General features: G+C 46.6%; 1 protein-coding gene across 9 annotated transcripts in view; it reads right to left on the bottom strand.

Moving 5' to 3' along the window:
- The window catches only part of LOC136621728 (uncharacterized), a 417,340-nt gene that overhangs the window by 262,154 nt on the left and 135,664 nt on the right, over positions 1–19,522 (bottom strand). For 6 of the 9 annotated variants that reach the window (XM_066597410.1, XM_066597413.1, XM_066597412.1 and 3 more), the window contains one exon: positions 15,879–16,040. The exons of the other annotated variants lie outside the window; for them this stretch is intronic. The gene's annotated coding sequence lies outside the window, so the exon portion shown is untranslated. Of the gene's footprint in view, positions 1–15,878; positions 16,041–19,522 lie in introns of those variants that run through there. 9 annotated transcript variants of the gene reach the window in all.

Here is a 19,522-nt window from a genome sequence, read left to right as displayed (position 1 = left end):
TGTGCGACGTGCCCACACGGTGGAAGTCTACGCTCCACATGTTGGCTAGGCTCTATGAGCAGCGTAGAGCTATAGTGGAATACCAACTCCAACATGGGCGGCGCAGTGGGAGTCAGCCTCCTCAATTCTTTTCAAAAGAGTGGGCCTGGTCTGCCAGGTCCTTGGAAACTTTGAGCAGTCTACCCAGGTGGTGAGCGGCGATGCTGCAATCATTAGCGTCACCATTCCTCTGCTATGCATCTTGAGAAGTTCCCTGCAAACCATAAAGGCAGCCGCTTTGCGCTCGGAAACAGAGCCGGGGGAAGACAGTATGTCGCTGGATAGTCAGACCACCCTCCTGTCTATATCTCAGCGCATTGAGGAGGAGGAGGAGCATGAGGAGGATGAGGAGGAGGGGGAAGAGACAGCTTGGGCCACTGCTGACGGTACCCATGCTGCTTGCCTGTCATCCTTTCAGCGTGTATGGCCTGAGGAGGAGGAGGCGGAGGAGGAGGAGGAGGAGGAGGATCCTGAAAGTGATCTTCCTAGTGAAGACAGCCATGTGTTGCCTACAGGTACCCTGGCACACATGGCTGACTTCATGTTAGGATGCCTTTCTCGTGACCCTCGCGTTACATGCATTCTGGCCACTACGGATTACTGGGTGTACACACTGCTCGACCCACGCTATAAGGAGAACCTTCCCACTCTGATTCCCGAAAAGGAAAGGGGTTCGAGAGTGTTGCTATACCACAGGACCCTGGCGGACAAGCTGATGGTAAAATTCCCATCCGACAGCGCTAGTGGCAGAAGGCGCAGTTCCGAGGGCCATGTAGCAGGGGAGGTGCGGAGATCGAGCAGCATGTACAGCCCAGATAGTGCAACAGTCTTTAAGGGCCTGGACAGCTTTATGGCTCCCCACCAAGACTGTGTCACCGCTCCCCAGTCAAGGCTGAGTCGGTGGGAGCACTGTAAAAGGATGGTGAGGGAGTACGTAGCGGATCGCACGACCGTCCTCCGTGACGCCTCTGCCACCTACAACTACTGGGTGTCGAAGCTGGACACGTGGCCTGAACTAGCGCTGTATGCCCTGGAGGTGCTTGCTTGTCCTGCGGCTAGCGTCTTGTCGGAAAGGGTGTTTAGTGCGGCTGGGGGAATCATCACAGATAAGCGTACCCGCCTGTCAACCGACAGTGCCGACAGGCTAACACTCATCAAGATGCACAAAGCCTGGATTTCCCCAAACTTCTCTTCTCCACCAGCGGACAGCAGCGATACGTAAGCAATACGTAGGCTGCACCCGCGGATGGAAGCTACGTTCTCTCTCACCATCCAAAACGGGGACATTTCTGCTTCATCAATCTGTGTCTAATATTCCTCCTCCTCCTCCTGCTCCTCCTCCTGAAACCTCACGTAATCACGCTGAACGGGCAATTTTTCTTAGGGCCACAAGGCTCACTCATCTAATTTTTCTAAACAATTTTTATATGTTTCAATGCTCTTAAAAGCGTTGAAACTTTAACTTGAACCAATTTTTCGTTAAACTGGGCTGCCTCCAGGCCTAGTTACCACTTAAGCCACATTAACCAAAGCGATTAATGGGTTTCACCTGCCCTCTTGGTTGGCCAGGGCCAATTTTTCTGATGTACATTAGTACAATTGATACAGCAATTTTTGTGGGCCCTCGCCTACAGTGTAATCAAATTAATTTTTAGCCCACCTGCATTACAGCTGACGTTACATCCGCTGTGTTGGGCAATGCAATGGGATATTTCTATGTACCGCCGGTGGGTTCCAGGGAGCCACCCATGCTGTAGGTCCACAGGGAATTATAAATGCATCTGTTTCCACTTGTAAAGATCCCCAGTCTGACTGGGGCATGCAGTGTGGGCCGAAGCCCACCTGCATTAAGCACGACATTACTACCTCAGCTGTGTTGGGCAATGCAATGGGATATTTCTATGTACCGCCGGTGGCTTCCTGGCACCCACCCATGCTGTGGGTCCACAGGGAATTATAAATGCATCTGTTTTCACTTGTAAAGAACCCCAGTCTGACTGGGGCATGCAGTGTGGGCCGAAGCCCACCTGCATTAAGCACGACATTACTACCTCAGCTGTGTTGGGCAATGCAATGGGATATTTTTGTGTATCGCCGGTGGGTTCCAGGGAGCCACCCATGCTGTCGGTCGACAGGGACTTCACAATAGGGAGTTGTACCTGCCTGTGTCTATGAATTAAAAAGCCCGGTCTGACTGGGGCATGCAGAGACACCTTGACAGAATGAATAGTGTGTGGCACATAGGTTCCTCATTGCTATGCCCATGTGTGCAGCTCCTGATGGCGGTGGCACAGGATTCTATTTCTCATTGCTACTGTACAGCATTGTGGGCTATCGCCCCACCCCTTTTAAAGAGGGTCGCTGCCTAGCCGTGCCAACCCTCTGCAGTGTGAGCCTGCGGTTCCTCCTCATGGCAGACGCACTTCTAAGTAGACATGAGGGTGGTGTGGCATGAGGGCAGCTGAAGGCTGCGCAGGGACACTTTGGTGTGCGCTGTGGGGGGGAGGGGGGGCGGTCGGGCAGCATCTAACCCAGGAGAAGTGGCAGTGGAGTGTCATGCAGGCAGTGATTGTGCTTTGTTGGAGGTAGTGTGGTGCTTAGCAAAGGTATGCCATGCTAATGAGGGCTTTTCAGAAGTAAAAGTTTTTGGGAGGGGGGGGCCCACTCTTGCTGCTATTGTGGCTTAATAGTGGGACCTGTGAACTTGAGATGCAGCCCAACACGTAGCCCCTCGCCTGCCCTATCCGTTTCTGTGTCGTTCCCATCACTTTCTTGAATTGCCTAGATTTTCACACATGAAAACCTTAGCGACCATCGGCGAAATACAAAAATGCTCCGGTCGCCCATTGACTTCAATGGGGTTCGTTACTCGAAACGAACCCTCGAGCATCGCGATAATTTCGTCCCGAATAACGAGCACCCGAGCATTTTGGTGCTCGCTCATCTCTAGTAATCTGTACTTGAAGTGCAAAGGCGCTTTGCCCTCAATAGCTCCCCCAATGTGATCGCTTGTATAGTTTGCATCGGATGGCAACTTGATGTGTGTAAAATCGTATTACCAGCGTCTTTATTTCTATACAATACACTGGTGATGGACCCATCCTGACTATTTCCCTTAATAAGAATATCCAAAAAAAAGGGATCTGTTTGTAATCAAAATCCATGGTAAATTCTAGGTTGCACTCATTTTCATTGATATAAGTTAAAAAACTGGTTAGTTTGATCTGATTTTTTGTTTCGTATTCGTCTCTGTTCATGCCATCACTAGTCATGTGCCATATTATAATTACGTCACCAATGTAACGCCCATACCAACATATGTTGTCGATAAAGGGGTTACACTGATCATAAGCATATCTGGATTCCCACCATAACATATACAATATTGCTAAAGAAGGGGAGAATCTACAGCCCATTGGCGCCCCCACCAATTGTAAGTATTGTGTGGAATTGAACTTGAAAACATTGTGTGTCAGTAGGAATTCAGTTGCTTCCATCAAAAAAGCTCTTAGAGAATCATTATATTGTGTATGAGACGTAAGGTGAAATGCAAGTGCCTGTAGCACCAAATGGTGAGGGATAGAGGAATACAATGCTTTGACATCGCACGTTACCCAGGTTTTATCTGCCCCCCATTTGTGTCCTGCCAATATTTGAATGACTTTATTGTTATTAGGAATATATCCGGGAATTTGACCTACCACAGGCTGTAATTTTCTATCTACCCAATTGCTGAGTCTCTCACATAGGGATCCTCGTCCCGAAACTATTGGGCACATGGGAGGTGGAAATACATATTTGTGAGACTTGGGAATCCCATAAAAATTTGCAAGAATAGGATTTTTGGGAACTAGATAAGCCATTTCTTTGTCACTTAATACCCCCATTGAGCCTTTATATGTTGTATATGACAATATATGTTGGTATGGGCGTTACATTGGTGACGTAATTATAATATGGCACATGACTAGTGATGGTATGAACAGAGACGAATACGAAACAAAAAATCAGATCAAACTAACCAGTTTTTTAACTTATATCAATGAAAATGATTGCAACCTAGAATTTACCATGGATTTTGATTACAAACAGATCCCTTTTTTGGATATTCTTATTAAGGGAAATAGTCAGGATGGGTCCATCACTAGTGTATTGTATAGAAAAAAAGATGCTGGTAATACGATTTTACACGCATCAAGTTGCCATCCGATGCAAACTATACAAGCGATCCCATTGGGGGAGCTATTGAGGGCAAAGCGCCTTTGCACTTCAAGTACAGATTACCAACATGCAGAAAAAGAAATCTGTGATAGGTTGCAAAACAGGGGATACGGAAAACGCATTCTTCAACGGGCAAAAAAAACAGTAGCTTCCAGACAAACAAGAGAAATCAGTTCAAATGAGAAGTATTTAGATAAATTAAAAAGCAGAGAATGCATCACATTTTCAACCCCGTTTAGCAGACAATTCACACAGAGCAAAAAGATATTTTTCAACAATCTAGCCATTTTAAAACAAGATCCCAAATTAAAAGTTATATTGGAGTCAGGCACTAGATGTGTGTCAAGAAGGGCGAAATCGATTGATTTCATGTTTAGGCAAAATAGAGTTCACCCAAACAGAAACAGCAACAAACAGACAGACACCAATTGGTTAAAAAACAATGGTTTTTATAGATGCATGCAATCACGGTGCCCTATGTGTAAATTTGCACCAAGAAGTGTTAAAGAGTTTGGTAGCGACAATACCAGTACTGTTTATGCAATCAAATCATATATAAATTGCAAATCAACGGGAGTTGTCTATATGGCAGGCTGTTCGTCATGTAAGTTACAATACATTGGATGCACCACACGCAAACTGAGCATCAGAATATCAGACCATCTACAATATATAGCAAAAGGCCAAACTGGGAGCTCAAATCTGGCCAATCATTTCATCAATTCACACTCATGCAGTACTGCCAGTTTCACATGTTTTGGTATAGAGAAAGTAACCAATAACAGGCGGGGCAAGGTAACGTTCAATGATATACTGATCAGAGAGTCCTTTTGGATCCATAAACTGGGGACTAGATCCCCTCAGGGGTTAAATTATAAGTCAGACCTGCATTGCATATACAGGAATCAAACATAGAGAAGAAAGTACATTTAAACCAGACCCGTTTTTGGGGGGTTATACTGCAAGTCAAACCTGCACCATATATATAGAAACATCATATATGCAGAAAACCAATATGAGTATATTTGTCCAGGATAAAAAATAAATGGAATTTATTTATTTTTTCTCCCTCTGGGATCAGATCCCTTTATGGGGGCTATACTGCAAGTCAGACTAATATCATGTACATAGAAACAACATATATGCTCATGTTTGTACTTATCTTTGGACAAAGAGAAATGAGGAAAAGGGGTTTTTTTTAATTTTTAAAAAATTTTTTTTTACATTTTTTTAAAAATTATTTTTTTTTTAATTTTTTTTTTTTAAATTTTTTAATTTTTTTGTTTTTTTGTTCCTGAACATGCAGGCTAATTTCTATATAAAAGGGGAGCTAAGTATAATGCCATCGCATAGCAAGGGAAATTTGTATGGTCCTCTATATATACAATTTTTATTAACCCAATTGTGAGGTTCAACTCAACAGATACAAACATAGTGCAACTAAGGGTTAATCTTGCAATAAATGAAATATATAAAGCTTTGGCAGAGGGCCCGTTGGTATCTTTTTTGTGTTATATTGCTATATGTGCGATATGTGGTTACTACAAGTTTTACTTACAAGCATTATCCTACCAGCAATAGTTTGATGTTTTTTGTATATTTTCCCTTTTGCCCTATAACCTGTACATCTGACAGCCATTGTAATTATTTGTTCTGTTCCACCTATTTAAGCTGGTCCCACACTCTATTCAGATCATACCACTGACGAAGGCTCTGTGCAGCCGATACGCGTCTGGTCCAGAGATGTGTATACCTGGCAAATTTTAAATATGTTTAAATAAAGGAAGATTATACATTTTATTCTGCAAGCAAGCGCGGATGACACTTTTTCCTGCATGGGGAAGAGACAGCTTGGCCCACTGCTGAGGGTACCCATGTTGCTTGCCTGTCATCCTTTCAGCGTGTATGGCCTGAGGAGGAGGAGGAGAAGGAGGAGGAGGATCCTGAAAGTGATCTTCCTAGTGAGGACAGCCATGTGTTGCATACAGGTACCCTGGCACACATGGCTGACTTCTTGTTAGGATGCCTTTCTCGTGCCCCTCGCCTTACACGCATTCTGCCCACTACGGATTACTGGGTGTACACACTGCTCGACCCACGGTATAAGGAGAACCTTTCCACTCTCATACCCGAAGAGGAAAGGGGTTCGAGAGTGATGCTATACCACAGGACCCTGGCAGACAAACTGATGGTAAAATTCCCATCCAACAGCGCTAGTGGAAGAAAGCGCAGTTCTGAGGGCCAGGTAGCAGGGGAGGCGCAGAGATCAGGCAGCATGTACAGCACAGGCAAGGGAACACTCTCCAAGGCCTTTGACAGCTTTATGGCTCCCCAGCAAGACTGTGTCACCGCTCCCCAGTCAAGGCTGAGTCGGTGGGAGCACTGTAAAAGAATGGTGAGGGAGTACGTAGCCGATCGCATGACCGTCCTCCGTGACGCCTCTGCTCCCTACAATTACTGGGTGTCGAAGCTGGACACGTGGCCTGAACTCGCGCTGTATGCCCTGGAGGTGCTTGCTTGTCCTGCGGCTAGCGTCTTGTCAGAGAGGGTGTTTAGTGCGGCTGGGGGAATCATCACAGATAAGCGTACCCGCCTGTCAACCGACAGTGCCGACAGGCTTACAATCATAAAGATGAACAAAGCCTGGATTTCCCTAGACTTCTCTTCTCCACCAGCGGACAGTAGCGATACCTAAACAATACGTAGGCTGCACCCGCGGATGGAAGCATCGTTCTCTATCACCATCAAAAACGGGGACCTTTTAGCTTCATCAATCTGTGTATTATATTCATCCTCCTCCTCCTGCTCCTCATCCTGAAACCTCACGTAATCTCGCCGAATGGGCAATTTTTCTTAGGCCCACAAGGCTCAGCCATATAACTCTTGTAAACAATGTTTATACGTTTCAATGCTCATTAAAGTGTTGAAACTTGCACCTGAACCATTTTTTTACTTTAACTGGGCTGCCTACAGGCCTAGTTACAAATTAAGCCACATTAACCAAAGCGATTAATGGGTTTCACCTACCCTTTTGGTTGGGCATGGGCAATTTTTCTGAGGTGCATTAGTACTGTTGGTACACCAATTTTTTTGGGTCCTCGCCTACAGTGTAATCCTAGTAATTTTTAGCCCAGCTGCATTAAATCTGACGTTACCTCAGCTGTGCTGGGCACTGCAATGGGATATATTTATGTACCGCCGGTGGGTTCCAGGGAGTCACCCATGCTGTCGGTCGACACGGAGTTGTAACTGCATGTGTCCACTTCTAAAGAACCCCAGTCTGACTGGGGCATGCAGTGTGAGCCGAAGCCCACCTGCATTAAACCTGACATTACCTCAGCTGTGCTGAGCACTGCAATGGGATATATTTATGTACCGCCGGTGGCTTCCTGGGACCCACCCATGCTGTCGGTCCACACGGAGTTGTAACTCCATGTGTCCACTTCTAAAGAACCCCAGTCTGACTGGGGCATGCAGTGTGGGCCGAAGCCCACCTGCATTAATCCTGACGTTAGCTTTGCTGTCCAGGGCACTGCAATGGGATATATTTATGTACCGCCGGTGGGTTCCAGGTAGCCACCCATGCTGCCGGTCCACACGGAGTTGTAGCTGCATGTGTCCACTTCTAAAGAACCCCAGTCTGACTGGGGCATGCAGTGTGGGCTGAAGCCCACCTGCATTAAACCTGACATTACCTCAGCTGTGCTGGGCACTGCAATGGGTTATATATATGTACCGCCGGTGGCTTCCTGGGACCCACCCATGCTGTCGGTCCACATGGAGTTGTAACTGCATGTGTACACTTCTAAAGAACCCCAGTCTGACTGGGGCATGCAGTGTGGGCCAACGCCCAGCTGCATTAAACCTGGGTTAGCTTTGCTGTCCAGGGCACTGCAATGGGATATATTTATGTACCGCCGGTGGGTTCCAGGTAGCCACCCATGCTGCCGGTCCACACGGACTTCACAATAGGGAGTTGTACCTGCCTGTGTCTACTTATAAAGAACCCCAGTCTGACTGGGGCATGCAGTGTGGGCCGAAACCCACCTGCATTTAATCTGACGTTAGTTCTGCTGTCCAGGGCACTGCAATGGGATACATTTATGTACAGCCGGTGGGTTCCAGGGAGTCACCCATGCTGTGGGTGCACACGGAATTCCCATTGCGGAGTTGTACCTGCCTGTGACTATTTATAAAAAACCCCGGTCTGACTGGGGCATGCAGACACCTTGACAGAATGAATAGTGTGTGGCATATAGGTTCCCCATTGCTATGCTCACGTGTGCAGCTCCAGATGGCGCCTTCAGCCAATCACAGCCATTCAATGATGTCATTGAATAGTGTGATTGGCTGAAGCCACGTGCGCCTTCAGCCAATCACAGCCATTCAATGCTGTCATTGAATGGCTGTAACTGGCTGACGGCGTGTGTATTAGCTTTCTGGAGGCGAGGATTTCAAGCCCCGCATTCAGAAAGCAATGCTGGGCCGGGGACGAGGAGCGAGCGACATCCTGCCGGAACGAGCGACATCCTGCCGGAGCGCGACAGAACGCCGGGGGAGGTGAGTAATGATTTTTTTTTATTATAAGACATACCCCGAAAGTAAGACATTGTGGGGCTTTTGGGGATAAAAAGAAAGTAAGACACTGTCTTACTTTCGGGGAAACACGGTATGTGTGGGACATATCGGGTAGCAACGGTCCTATCTTTCCCCATGTAGTGAATACTACATGCGGGACAGATCGGGTAGCACCGGTCCTGTCATTCCCCATGTAGTGAATACTACATGCGGGACAGATCGGGTAGCACCAGTCCTGTCATTCCCCATGTAGTGAATACTATGTGTGGGACAGATCGGGCAGCACCGGTCCTATCTTTCCCCATGTAGTGAATACTACATGCGGGACAGATTAGGCAGCAGCGGTCCTATCATTCCCCATGTAGTGAATAGTACTTGTGGGACAGATCGGGTAGCACCGGTCCTATCTTTTCCCATGTAGTGAATACTATGTGTGGGACAGATCGGGTAGCATCGGACCTATCTTTCCCCATGTAGTGAATGTGAACCCGACCATAGGAGGAGACTTTTACTGAAAAAGAGGGCCTTTTGGATATTCAGTTTGAAAACTAGATGTCCAGTGGGTCTAAGGCCTCCCTCACATGGGCGACAAAGTCGCGTGATTTTCTCACGTTGCGGCAATGCAACAAGTCACGTGTATGTGAAGCCAATGCTTTCCCATGGGTTTCTTCACATTTGCAATGTTTTGTAGCATGTGACATTGCTAGTCGAAAACCTTGCAGGTTTCGCAATATGCCTGCGACTTGCAATGTTGTGAAGCGCATGCTTCCCTATGGAGCCTTCCTCTATGTGGCATTGCATAGAACAAAAATACGGTGCAACTTTGACAGCAGGAAATCCTACTGTAAAAGCCCTAAACTAAGCCCTAGCTGCGGAAAAAACACATACATCACCTTAGAAGCGCTGTCCAGCTCTGCAGCGTCGTCTTCTCCCCGATCCCCCGCACTGGTCTTCAGGCATGCATTGTGGCCGGGAATTGGAAATTCCCCCGCCTCCAGGAAGTGCTGCTTTGAATTGGCTGAGTTCCGTAGTGCTCAGCCAATCAGAGCCAGAGCTCGTTGAACAAACCACAGCCATTCATAATGATGGGGTGCATTAAAAACCACGTCCGGATGCAGTAACCCATGTCCGAAAATGGTGGTAAAATCGCAACAAAATGTTCTAATTCAAATCGCAGAGTTTTGCCCACGGTATGTGTCAGAGTGGCCTTACTTATGTGGCATGTTCAGTACGAGGTAAAGCAACGACCTAGTAGTGGACAGTGGGGAACTCCACAACAGCCCCGATCAGGTAAGTGGTACTTTTGGGGTGGCATAGACCTATATAGTTCTGACCAAACCTGAATTTCCAACTTTTGTATGGAAATAGAATGTAACCCATTATGTGGAAACATACAGTATACAGCTGTATCATAAGTGCTCGTTCTAAACTTGAACAGCGAGATAGGTTGGGTCAAGAAAGCCCCAAATATACCTACTTTACACAGGGTGTAGTCAAAAACACTGAACCAGCGCTCTGTATCTTAATAAGCCTAATTACAAAGTTGAAGAGTAGCATGTGAGAAGCAGACATCCGCTTTCTGCGTCTCTCTAAGAACTACACCAAAATGTTAAAAAAGCAGAACAGCGCCCCTAAATCCAAGAATACAAAACAAACTCCACTCCCTGGGTGTTGGGTGAACCCCCTACTGCACAGGCCTGGGATGTTTTACTGGATAGAGTCCTTTACCAACTATTCCCCGTCCATATCAGGACATCCACCACAGGGGGGCGCTCTTTACCTATATGCAGCCAAATCTCCCAATCATACAAGATTTAATAAAGAAAAAAAGAAAGATTGTGCTCAGGGGATGATACAACTCTAAGAAGAGGTATAAAGGAGTAGTAAAAAGGCCAGCTGACTTACTCTCTGGTGGAGGTCTGATGTACCCCTTCTATACCACCAAGCACTAATCCACTGTAATCAGTACTGACAAATAGGCAGTCACAGGTGAAACCTACAAGAAATGTATTAGCTTCAAAACAAAATCATTCAGGATACCACGGGAACCAGACTGGCAAATGTGTAACGTATTTCAGGGACCTCTTCTATCCTTTTAACCCCTTCATGACATGGCCCCTTCCCCCCCCCCCCCCCATTTTTGTTTTTTCCTCCCCTTTAAAAAAATCCTAACTCCTTTATTTATCCAGCGACGTCGCTGTATGACGGCTTGTTTTTTGCGGGACGCGTTGTAGTTTTCAATGGTGCTATTTAAAGTACCATATAATCTACAGAAAAACTTTTAAAAAATTCAAATTGTAGTAAAAGGAAGAAGAAACGACATTCCGCCATTTTTCAGTGCATCTTGTTTCTACGGCACATAAACTGCAACAAAAACGACATGATAACTTTATTCTATGGGTCAGTACGATTACTACGATACCAAACTTGTATAGTTTTTATTTACTATACTATTTTTTTGTGCTCGCAATAACTTTTTTATTTTTCCGTCAATGTAGTTGAACGAGGGCTTATTTTTTGAGGGATGTCCTGTAGTTTCAGTTAGTACCAATTCGGAATACATACGACTTTTTGATTGCTTTTTATTGTGTTTTTTCTGGGAGACAGGGTGACTGAAAAAGTGCATTTCTGGCGTTCTTTATTTTTTTTTCGGACGACGTTCATAGTGCAGGATGAATAATGTGTTACTTTGATAGATCTGACTTTTATGGACGCTGCAAAACCAGATATGTATTTTTATTTTACTATTCCGATTTTTTAATTAAACGTATGGCAAAAGGGGGGTGATTTAAACTTTTATTACTTTTTTTTTTTACAACTAAAAAAACTTTATTGATCTTTTTTTTACCTTACATTCAAGTCCCCCGGGGGACTACAGTATGCGGTGCTTTGATCGCTCCTGCAGTATGACGTAATGCAACAGCATTACCTCATACTGCAATTTCACAGGCAGCCTATCAAGCCACCCCACAGAGATGGCTTGATAGGCAGTCTCTCCAGGCAGCCCTGGGGCCTTTCAGAAGGCTCCTGACTGCCATGACACCTGCACGGCTCCCACGATCTCACTACCCGCCACCTTGCATAGTGACTTGTATGTTTGTTTCCCGCCTTTGGGGTTCTGCACCAGTAAGAGTAAGACTATCAGCCAATGAGAGGCCAACTGACATCAGTGATGAGCTCTAGCTTAGAGCAGAAGGGGAGAGACAGGGTCTCTCCCACAAACTGCACCTTCTGTATCCTGGAACAGCAAACAAAACGGTGAGACAGGATAATTGTGCTTATAGTGTTCTGTAGTACCCGCTGGGCCACTACATGTCTCTCTAGGGGACTTACATCATAGCACCGATGACTGTTATGATAAGACATTGCAGGACTTTGCTCCTGCAATGCCTTATCACTTGTTATAGCGATCATAGGCAGTGGTAATACAGGATGTCTGTACGTGGCATCCTGTTACCATGGCAAGCAGCCAGGCTCTCTGCGATTACATCGCGAGAGCTCAATGACGTCACAAAGGGAGTGCGCTTCCTCTGTGAAGCCTTTACGTGCCACGATCTACATAGATTGCGTCAGGGAAGGGGTTAACAGCGGGGGTCGCATCTCCGATGCACCCACGTTGTTGCAGTGGGAGGCCAGCTATCAGTGACAGCCAGCTCCCACTACCGGATAGCGCGAGATCTCTTCTGATCTAGCGCTATTCACAGGACATCAGGGTACATCCAGTTGTGGGAAGTACTCCGCTGCCATGATGTACCCTTACGTCTTGTGGAGGGAAGGGGTTAAAGAGGTTCTACCAGAATTGCAAGTTATCTCTTATCCACAAAATAGGGGGTAACTTGATGATTGATGGGGTCTCACTGCTAAAACCCCCGCTGATCTCAAGAACGGTACTACTGTGGGGGAAGTTGCTTCCACAGTGATGACACTGCCAATGGAGTGCTGGCAAAGCATATGTGGTCAGCGCACCATGCATTTCAATGGGGCTGGCGGAAATAAGTGGCACCCGCTCAGGTATCTCTGCAGTTCCATTATAAGTGAATGGAATGCTACTTGCACAACCAGCACTTCAGTCTCTGCCCCATTACAGGAGGTGCAGTAACCTCGCAGTGAGGAGGAGAGGAACACAGGGGTCCCATTCTCAAGATCGCTAAGGGTCTCAGCAGTGAGATTCCTACTGATCAGCAACTTATCCCGTATCCTATGGATAGGGGATAACTTGTAATCTTGGTACAAACCCTTTAAAGAGACACACAGCACATTTCTTGAAGCTTCTCACATGCTGCTCTTCAATTTTCCAATTAGGTTTAACGCTGCTTTTACACTGCACAATTGTTGTTTGCGCATGCGAACGGGCTGGTGATGTCATGACCAGCTCATTCATGTCCATGCAGCCTATAAGACAGGCAGATTCATTCTTGACTCGTTCAACAAGAATCGTTCAGTGCTTACATTCCTTATATGAAACACTGAGCGAGAAGTGTTTAAACGGAACAAGTGAACGAGCCAACAATGATTTACAGTCCTGCAGAAACTGAACGACGAACGAGAAGTGAATGATTCCCATTTGTCATTCAGTTGTTGGCTCGCATTTAGACTGAACGATTAACGTTCACTTTAAGTCGTTTGAACGATTTTTTGAATGTTGTTGCGTCTAAATGCAGCGTGAGGGCTCAGTCACACGGGCGCCGATCTGCCTGTGTTTCTGGATGATAAGGCGGCCGCACTGCAGGTGCGGATGACTCTCCGCGGTGGCTAGAAAAAAGAACACATGGCTGGTAATGGAGCTGGTCATGCGGAGAATCGTCTGCACGCGGTGCGTCCATCTTATCGTCCAGAAATACAGGCACATCAGCGCCCATGTGACTGAGCCCTTACTTTCTATCTCTTACAGGGGTCACAACACACAATTACTGTGGTCCGGGTCCCTCAGAGGCCTGTGTGCCACACCATAGTGTAAGGCATCCATGCCTTCCTACTCAAGTACACTTCTGTTCTTTCAATATAGCACACAAGTATTGAGATGTAAAGCTGGATCGCTCTTTCTGACTACACCCAGTATAAATGTATTTTCTTTACCGTAGAGACTGATCTTAAGAGTTTACATGTTAATGCATCAGACATGTCAACTTTCATACTGAAACCCTTGGTGGGAAACAATATGAGTATCGTGGTTTTGTTCTAATCTACTGCATAGAACATCTGCAGTGGCCCAGTACATCATCCTGGTCCCCTCCATAAATGTCATGTTTTATGTTGATGCACTGTGCAAATCTGTCCTGTCATTCTAGTATGTGTATTGCACAGCTGCAGCAAATGAGAAGTTAAATGTCTGCAAAATATGAGGTGACTGTCTGTGAATGTAACAAATTCTATCCTGTCACGTGGTATGAGTGAGGCTATAAATGAGCGTGCCTGAGAGCGGGAAAAGGTCCATGTCTTCTGGGTTCCTGTTGAGGAGTGACAGCTACATGGGGGTACCTTTAACCGGTACTGGTGTATCTTGACACCACAGGAAGCTAGGGGTGTAACAGCTGTCACCAGGAGTGAAAGCCCCTATCACACCCCTAGCTTCGGATAGGAAGAGAAGATACAATATCAAGGAGTAATGGGCGTGGCAGATACCCCCTCACCTTTTCCTGGCACTGTTCCTTATCCCCGGTGGTGTCCCTTTCTCAATGCAGCGGCAGCCCGACATTTTCCCTGCATGCTCCGAGGCTAGGAGTGCTCCCCTGATCAGTCCCAGCAGCCCGCCACGCTCCCTTCAGCACTGCAGCTGCGGGCAGGCCGGCCTCTTGCCTGCCTGCTCTGCGCTTGGTACTGGTTCCCCGGAGTCACTGGCAGCGGCCAGCGCGCTCTCTTCTGCACTGCAGCGGTGGGCCGGCATCTTGCATATGTGCTGCGCTGCTGTAAGTGTCCTGCGCCGCTACTACTCCCTGGTGGCCCGGCACGTGGGAGAAACATGTACAGCCTCCACATGCTGCCTTACAGTGAGGAGGAGAGTGTCGGTGGGGGCACATAGGCAGCACAGAGTCACCGGGTCCACATGTCCAGGCAGCCGCAGGGGGAAAGGGGACCTGGGAGCGCAGTGTGAGGAGCGAAGGCATCGGCTTAACCCTGGAGGGTGGCCAAAACACTTGCCACACGCTGCTGCAGGTAGCCAATCGGGAGCTAGGGGTGTGACAGGCGCGTTCCTGCATTGAAGCCCTGTCAAATCCCTAGCTTCCCGTGGCATCAAGTAACACTAATACCCCTTTAACCCTTGTGTAGTGAAGTATGGAAGAGGAGGAGAGGTTTCCCGGAGTGCTTGTTTATAGAATGATGATGGAGTGAGCCTGCGAGAGAGAGAGAGTGAGCAGCCAACAAGTGCATTCTTCCAAGGCCCAGTGCAGAGGTACTCAATTATAATTGTTTCACGCCCGCGCCTCCTGAAGTCTGGGACTGCCAGGTGGAGCTACTCTGTCATTGTTCACACTCGAGTCCTGAAGTTTGCGTCCTGCTGAGTGGAGGTACGCTTCTTTATTTGGTCACGCACAGATGACCTGAAGTCTGGGTCTGCTGAGTGGAGGTACTTTGTTTTATCTAATTCCTGCATTTTCCAAACCTGTCATCTGTGCCTTGTGTATTGCTGAAGTTTGCCAAGTAAAGTTTTATTCCAGGCCCTGACCGTTCCCGGGGACGTGAGGTACTCTACAATTGTCTGTGGCTCAATTATTTCCCTGCTGATGTTCATACCGGTGGGAACCAGAACAGCGGCGTCACCCGTGACAACCACAATTCCTGTTCCCCAGTTAATTGGGCATCCCAATGCCGCGGGTGTCCGGAAGAGGCCCAGCGCTGCCCTGGCCGAGGCTACGTGAGTCCCTCCAGGAAGGAGCGTGGTAAATGCCACCATGAGAAGCCAGAATCTTAGCCCCCCCCTGCTCCTCAACGTATGCCCTATGTCCGGGGTCACCCTATGGCATGCTGCACATCCTTTCTCTTTAGTTTCATCAATCCACCCAAACCTTCACACCTTCATCCGAAATAAGACAAACCATAGGTTAGTATGCTGAAAATTTATTTAGTAATCATTCGAGGGGTATAAGGAGTGGGGACAATTTAGGTAAAATCATCATTTTTATAGATGAATGCTAATCTAAAGGTGATTGTTGATTGTGTTGTTGATTGGAGATTTTCTTTGCATCCTACATTCAGTCTGATGCCTGAAAAAAAAAAAAACAAAAAGAAATTAAATATTCCATATTTTTCATATGTCTGTAGGGCTGTTTGTTGGCTGTATCTTTGTTATGTATGCAAGGTACATGGTTCAACAACATGGTGGAGTAAGGCTGCCTGCATACAGGTGGGTCGGACCCCACATTGGAGTTCGACCTGGTGCCTGGCCGGTGACCCCAGCTTACCTCTCTGCCATCTTCTCCTCTGCTGCTGATGTGCTGGCCAACGCACCGGCACACATGCGCAGTACATAGGACACTGCGCTGTCGCTATGGTGATGACGAGGCTCCTGCGACTATTTTGCAATGATGATTTTAGAATGGCAGCAGGACTGACGGCTTCCTTTGACTTCAATGGAAGCCGGCCATGGGTAGCCCACACAAAATCACAGCATGCTGCAATTTCTCCCCGTGAACGGAAAATTGCAATCTATTTCCGCTCATGAGCAGAAAATCGTGTTTTCTCATAGCATGCTATGGAATGGATTTGCTGCAGAATCCAGAGGTGGAATCCTGCTATTGATTTTGCAATGCAAATCCGCCCGTGTGCAGGAGGCTTAAAGTGGATGGCCATGACTAAATAAGTCATATGTGAGTTTTGCTTTCAACATTTAAATCAAACAGTGTTAATTGTGATACTCAGGCCGCCTGCACACGGGCGGAAATCCCGTGGCGGGATTTCCCGCGGGATTTCCACCACTGAAAGCCTGCATAGGAGTGCATTACAATACGCACTCCTATGCAGACAGCCGCGGTTTGGCCGCACAAAATCTCGTGCGGCAAAGAAACCGCGGCATGCCCTATTTTTGTGCGGGGCTCGCAGAGCCTCGCACAGAAACGGCACTCGCCCGGCTGCCGACTCCGGTCAGCGCATGCGCCGGCTGCCCGGCAGCCGACACATGAAAGAGCCGGGGCCGCCAGGTGCGGGTGAGTACGTGCTCGTCTCTGCAAGCGCTCGGGTCAGGTCCCGCGGCGAGAATTCTCGCCGCCGGATCCGACCCGCTCGTCTGCAGGCGGCCTCATAGGGTGCTTTCACATGGGCAAAAGTATTCCGCAACAATGTGGCATAATATTCTGTACAAAAATCCGCACATCTAAATGCAAATTTTGATAGAGAATTGCCAGCAGAATTCTGCAATTTCATTTCACATCAAAATCCACAAGTTAGAAGTGCGAATTTTAGTGCTGCTTATTCCGCAAGAACACAAATTCCACTAAACTTGCTGTCCATCTTATCTTTGTTTACTATGCAGTTATATATAACTCTTTTCCTTTTATTAACCCTTTAGGGTGGCTTCGCATGTACTGTAAATGCTGTGGAATTTCCAGAGTGGATTTTGCTGCAGAAAGTCATTTACAGTACAAACCGCATGGAGAAGACGTCTAAAGTCTCCCTTACACGGTGCAGAAAATGTTCACAACAAAGCAGCAGCATTTTTGAAAACCGCTTTGGATTTTAAATCCGCAGCATGTCTATTTATATTGTGGATTTATGCCGCAGATTTCACCCCTTGAAATACTAGACTTAAAATCCGCATCATATCTGCAAGTAAATCTGGACCATTTAGCTGCAGATTTGGCCACTTTAGCTTTCCAGCATATTTGCTGCAGTTTTGTTTTCGCTGGTGGAAGCCAGCAGTGATTCCGCTACATGTGAAGCCCCCCTTAAAGTTGTATTCTCATCACAAATTGTTATGGTATATCCAAGAGATCTAACAAGAGGAGAAGGGGGGGGGGGGGGGGCTCTACACCTAATTGTAACCAATAGATCTGACTAGATATCAAAAGTACAGCAGGTTGGCGGTCAGCTAGGTAATAGTGACCACAATATAGTAGAAGAGATAGAAAAACTGTAAACTTAATGAAGGCCAATTTCATATTTTTATTAAATGTCCAAGAAGGGGTCAAAAAGCGAGTTAGGAAATGACATGTCAGTGACATTTTCTTGGATCATATGTCTATTACCCCTTAGGGTTCCCCGTCATTGCTGAAGGGCCATTGGGAGTCGTATATTCAGATTCTCTTAGATGTTTTTCGTGGCTGACCAATCTATTAGAGTGGGAGTTTATATATTCCAGCCCCTGCTCTTACTAATTGCTGATTATCCATCTCTTGTGGTATAGTTGGTCTAGTCCATATTTCCCTTGGTATGGCCATCCTGATTCAGTTAAGTAGCTGGTTTATTAACTTGTATATTGGAGTTGTTTCTGTCATCGCCCCCGCTGCCTATAGTTGTTCCACTTCTTTATAGACATTCCCTGTTTTCACTTAGGGTCAGTGCAGGTGGTCCAGGTTCTGTACGAGGGGTCATCCTTGTCGGGACGATCGCCCCACTTTAGGCTGGGATTTTACCTCTTCAGGTTGTTAGGGTTATATTTCCCTTTTATCCTCTTGGTTGTGTGCGGTGGTGGTTTTGGTGTTTTACGTGGGACCTAGCAGTATTTATTTGTCCTGTGTGAACATTTTCGTGCCGGGCGTTGTACATAAACATTCAGCACAAAAGTAGCAGGTGGGCACTAATTTTTACTTTGGCAGGGCAAAGCAACTGCTGCCAAGGTAAATGAAATAATGGGATACAACCAGAGGCATGGATGCACATGACAAGAACGTGGTTTTGCCATTGTACAAATCATTAGTGGGCCACACATGGCATATTGTGCACAGTTTTGGACATCTGTGTATAAGGACATAGCTGAACTGGAGTGGGTGCAGGAGAGGGTAGATAGTATAATAGATTTCTGAAGGAGAGACATTGATCCAGGATTTTTTTCTGATTGACATCTGTGGAGTCAGGAAGGAATTTTTCCCTCCATTGTGAGGCTGTTGGCAACTACCTCCTGGGTTTTTTGTCACCATCTCATCAACACAATAAGATTATAGGTTGTACTTGATTGATTTGTGCTTTTGACCAGCTACGTAACAATTTAAGCCTGTCTGTGCTCCAACCTGAGCAAGACATGAAACTGAGCGAGTAACAGTAGCCAGTATTTAGGTACGTAGAGGGTATCTAGAATGGTAAGAACCGTGACATGTCAGAAGTTGAGATTAGTGAGATTCTGGATGTTAAGACACCCACCCCACTTACCCCTTATGATTGCTGATGGATGCATGCTCCTGTTGACTTTGTCTCTCCTCAAAAAAACTGTATAGGGGACGACTGTCATCCCAGCGATGATCACTCAGGCAGAGTGTGTCGGAGATCGTTCCGCCCGCCCACCTCCATTTACAGAAAACAGGCAGTTGTTCATAGATGAATGACTGCATATTTACACCGGCCGATGCAGCGGCAGACCAACAATAATTTTTTGGTCTGCATGAAGGATCCGATCAGTGATTTCTCTGACTGTTCTCTCACTGCCTGCATTTAGATGGCACAATTATCGTGCAAACTGTTCAATCTAACAAATGATTTACACGATAATCATGCTGTGTAAAAGTAGTATAATGTTTGTACTCTACTCTGTAAGGAG

This window comes from Eleutherodactylus coqui, chromosome 3, assembly GCF_035609145.1.
Source record: "Eleutherodactylus coqui strain aEleCoq1 chromosome 3, aEleCoq1.hap1, whole genome shotgun sequence".
Classification (NCBI taxonomy): domain Eukaryota; kingdom Metazoa; phylum Chordata; class Amphibia; order Anura; family Eleutherodactylidae; genus Eleutherodactylus; species Eleutherodactylus coqui.
This window is presented reverse-complemented; position numbering and strand designations above follow the sequence as displayed.